Genomic DNA, 5500 nt, shown 5'->3' with positions numbered 1-5500 from the left:
TCAACAAAGTGGGGTTAGAGGGAATATATCTCAACATAATAAGACCATATACAACAAATTCACAGCTAACATCAATGTAAATGTTAAAATGATAAATGGTAAAAAAGAAAAACTGAGAGCTTTTTCTTTAAGATCATGAATGAGACAAGGATGTTGACTGTCACCACATTTATTCAACATGGCACTGGAAGTCCTAGTCACAGCAATCAGACAAGAAAAATAAAGCCAACCAAAATGTTAGGAAGAAATTAGACTCACTTTTGTAGAGATGACATGATATTACATATTTAAAAAACTCTAACTCCATAAAAAAATATTAGAATAAAAGAACTCAGTAAAATTATAGGATACAAATTAATACCCAGAAATCAGTAGCATTTCTATTCACTAATAACAAAATAGAAGAAAGAGAAATTAGGAAAACAATTTCATTTACAAGTGCACCAAAATGAATAAAATATCTAGGAATAAACTTAACCAAGGAGGTGAAAGACTTATACTTTGAAGACCAGAAGCATTGCTGAAAGAAACTGAAGGTGACATAAACAATTTAAAAGATATTCCATGCTCATCGAGTGGAAGAATTCTTATTGTTAATAAGAAGGATAATATAGACAATTTTCCAAACCAACCTACAGATATAATGCAATCCCTATCAAAATACCACAGCATTTTTCACAGAACTAGAATGAATAATACTAAATTTGTATGGAATCACATAAGACCCTGAGTTGTCAAAGGAATCTTGAGGAAAAAAAGCAACGTTGGAGGTAACACAATCCCAGATTTCAAGATGCACTAAAAAGCTGTACTAATGGGCGCCTGGATGGCTCAGTTGGTTGAGCAGCTGCCTTTAGCTCAGGTCATGATCCCGGACTTCCAGGATCGAGTCCCGCATCGGGCTCCCAGCTCCTTGGGGAGTCTGCTTCTCCCTCTGACCTTCTCCTCTCTCATGCTCTCTCTCACTCATTCTCCCTCAAATAAATAAATAAATAAAATCTTAAAAAAAAAAAAAGCTGTACTAATCAAAGCAGTATGGCACTGGCACAAAAATAGACACATAGGGGTGCCTGGGTGGCTCAGTGGGTTAAAGCCTCTGCCTTAGGCTCAGGTCATGATCCCGGAGTCCTGGGATCGAGCCCCACATCGGGCTATCTGATCAACAGGGAGCCTGCTTCCCTTCCTCTCTCTCTGCCTGCCTCTCTGCCTACCTGTGATCTCTCCCTCTGTCAAATGAATAAAATTAAAAAAAAAAAATAGACACATAGATCAATAAAACAAAATAGAAAACCCAGAAACAAACCCATGTTTAAATGTTCGATTAATCTGTGACAAAGGAGGGAAGCAACCTAAGTGTCCATCAGTAGATGAATGCATAAGGAAGATGTGGTACATATATTACACAGCCACAAAAGGATGAGATTGTGTTGAGACAACTTGGGTGGACCTAGAGACCATTATATTAAGTGAAATAAGTCAGACTGAGAATGATAAAGGTCATATGATTTCACTCATATGTGGAATCAATAAAAAAATTCACAAATGAAGAAACAAACAAAAAGCAGAATTAGTCCTATAAATACAGAGAAAAAAAACTGATGGATGCCAGAGGGGAGGGGTTGGGCAAAATGAAAGTGGGAGATATAGGCTTCTAGTTATGGAATGAGTAAGTTACAGGGATATAAGGCACAGCATAAAGAATACAGTCAAAGGTACTATATGGAGACAGATGTTAGCTACACTTGTGGTAAACATAGCATAACGTATTTGAAATAAATGCAACATTGTATGTCAAATATATTTTAAAATATTCTATGACAAAGGAGGCAAAAATAGAGGGAAAAATTCTTTTTAATAAATGGTGTTGGATGCCAACAAATTGGATAACCTAAAAGAAATGGGTAAATTCCTAGAAACATAACCTACCAAAACTGAAGCAGGAAGAAATAGAAAACTAGAAAAGACAAATCACCAGCAATGAAATTTAATCAGTCATCAAAAAATTCCCAACACAAGGGGCACCTGGGTCACTCAGTGGGTTAAAAAATTCCCAACACAAAATTCCAGGACCAGACCGCTTCACAGGTGAATTTCCTCAAACATTTAAAAAAGAGTTAATACCCATTCTTTTTAAACTATTCCAAAAAATAAGAGGAAGAAAAATTTCCAAATTCATTTTATGAGGCTAGTATCTCCCTGATTAAAAAAAAAAAAAGATAAAGTCATCAGACAAAGACACGTAAAAAAGAAAAATACATACCAATATCTCTGATGAACATAGATGGAAAAGTCAAAATATTAAACTGAATCCAATAATACTTAAAAAAATATCACGCACCATAATCAAGTGGGATATTTTCCTGGGATGCAAGCGTGGTTCAATATTCACAAATCAATCAACATGATAAATCACATCAATAAGAGAAAGGATAAAAACTATAGAATTATTTCAATAGATGTAGAAAAAAATTAGATAAAGCACAATATCCATTCATGAGAAAAACCCTTTAACAAAGTAGTTTTAGAGGGAATATATCTCAACATAATAAAAGTTTTATAATAAAAATCCATAGCCAACAACATATTCAATGGTGAAAAATTGAGAGCTTTTCCCCTAAAGTCAGGCATAAGACATGGATGTCCATTCTCATCACTTTTATTCAACATAGCACTAGATGCTCTAGCCACAACAATTAGACAACAAGAAATAAGAGCATTCAAATTGGCAAGGAATAAGTAAAACTTTAACTATTTGCAGATGACATGATACTATATATAGAAAACCCTCAAGACTCCACAAAAGAAACTACTAGAACTGATAAATGAATTCAGTAAGGTCACAGGATAAAATACACACACACACACACACACACACACACACACACACACACAGAAATCTGTTGCATTTCTAAGCAGTAATAATGAAGCAGCAGAAAATGAAATTAGGAAAGAAATCCCATTTATAATTGTACCAAAAATAATAAAATATTTGGAATAAACTTAAATAAGGAGGGGAAAGACTTTCGTTCTTATAAATATAAAACACTGAGGAAAGAAATTGAAGGTGATACAAACAAATAGAAAGATATTCCATGCTCATGGATTGGAAGAAGAAATATTGTTAAAATGTCCATACTACCCAAAGCAATCTGAAGATTTAATGCAATCCCTATCAGAATACAAATAGCATTTTTTTTACAGAACTAGAATAAACAATCCTAAAAATATGTATGGAAGCACAAAGACACTGAGTAGCCAAAGCAATCCTGAAAAAGAAAAAAAGCTGGAGGTATCACACTTCCAAATTTCAGGTTATACTACAAAGCTGTAGGAATCAAAACATTGTGGTACTGACACAAAAACAGACACATATATCAATGGATCAGGACAGGGAGCCCAGAAATAAAACCACAGTTATATGGTCAATAGTTCTTTGACAGAAGAGGCAAGAATATGCAATGGGAAAAGGACAATCTCTTTAACAAATGGTGTTGGGAAAACTGGGTAGCTACATGCGAAAGAATGAAATTGGACTACCTTTTTATATACACAAAAATAAACTCAAAGTGCATTTAGGACTTAAATGTGAGACCTGAACCATAAAAATCCTACAAGAGAGCACAAGTAGTAAATTTCTTTGACACTGGCCTTAGCAATTTTCTTCTGAGAGGTCTTCTTAGGCAAGGGGGAAAAAGGCAAAAATAAACCATTGGGACTACACCAAAATAAAAAGCTTTTGCACAGTGAAGGAAATCATCAACAAAATGAAAAGACAACATACTGAATGGGAGAAGTATGTGCAAATGATACATCTGGTAAGAGGTTAACATTCAAAATATAACATTCAAAAAGAATTTATAGAACTCAACACCAAAAACATTAATAATTCAATTTTAAAAATGGGCAGAGGACCTGAATGGACATTTTTCCAAAGAAGACATACATATGGCCAACAGACACATGAAAAGGTGCTCAGTATCACTCATCAGAGAAAGGCAAATCAAAGCCACAATGAGATATCATCTTAGATCTTTCAGAATGGCTAAAATAAAAGACACAAGAAACAAGTGTTGGCAAGGATGTGGAGAAAAAGAAACCCTTATGCACTATTGGTGGGACTGTAAATTAGAGCAGCCGCTATGGAAAACAGTATGGAGATTCCTCAAAAAATTAGAAATAGAAATACTATATGATCTAGTAATTCCACTACTGGATAATTACACACACACACATACACACACTACTCAGCCATAAAAAAAAGAATGGAATCTTGCCATTTGTAACAACATGGATAGACCCAGAGGTCATTATGTTGAATGAATTAAGTCAGACAAAGAAAGACACATACCATATGATTTCACTTATTTGTGAAATCTAAAAAATCAAATAAACAAGCAAACAAAGTAGAAACAGACTCATAGATATGGAGAATAAATTGGTGGTTTCCTAAGGGGGGTAGGGTGGAGGATGGGCAAAATAGTTGAAGGGGATGAAGAGGTACACATTTCCAGTTTTAAAATAAGTCATGGTTCCAGTCCAAGATGGTGACATAGGAAGAGCCTGAACTCACCTCCTCCATGGAACACAGTAAATTGCTCTATTAACAGAATAATTCCTCCTGAAGAACTACTGAACAACCAAAGATAGAGAGAACTGCAAGAGAAGAGCAAGAGAGATGGAGATACGTTGTGGTTTAAAAGATTAACCAGCATATACAATCATAGCTCCAGCCAGCCAGCAAAAGTCACCAAGCACAGTCTACACAGGGGACACCATACACAAGACCACTCCTTCAAGTTTAGGTGTTTCACCTATTCCATAGAAACAAGCATGGGAAGCCAAGCAAAATGGGGAGACAGAGGAATATGTTCCAAAAGAAAGAACAAGGAAAAAATTCAGAAAATGAACTATGTGAAACAGAGATAAGCAATATTCTTGGTAAAGAATTTAAAGTAATGATTGTAAAGATGCTCACTGAAGGGGGAGAAAAGAGCAGAAGATCTCAGTAAGACCTTCAACAAAGAGAAAATATTAAAAAGAACAAATCAAAATTGAAGAATACAATAATTGAAATAATAACACACTAGAGGGGATAAATCATAGATTAGAGGATGCAGAAGAATGGATCAGCAATTTGGAAGAGAGGATAATGGAAAGCACACAAGCTGAAGAGCAAAAAGAAATTTTTAAAAATGAAGCTAGATTAAGAGATCTCATGGACAACTACAAGTGAACAAACATTTACATTATAGGGTTCCCAGAAGAAGAAGACAGTTATTTGAAGAAATAACAACTGAAAACTTCCCTGACCAGGGTAGGAAAAATACATTCAGGTCCAAGACACAGAGTTCCAATCAAGATGAACCTAAGGAGGGGGGCGCCTGGGTGGTTCAGTTTTTGGGCATCTGCCTTCAGCTCAGATCATGATCCCAGGATTCTGGGATTGAGCCCCACATCCAACAATCCACTTGGCGGGGAGCCTGCTTCTCCCTCTCCCTGC

Source organism: Lutra lutra, chromosome 1, assembly GCF_902655055.1.
Source record: "Lutra lutra chromosome 1, mLutLut1.2, whole genome shotgun sequence".
In the NCBI taxonomy this organism is placed as follows: domain Eukaryota; kingdom Metazoa; phylum Chordata; class Mammalia; order Carnivora; family Mustelidae; genus Lutra; species Lutra lutra.
This window is presented reverse-complemented; position numbering follows the sequence as displayed.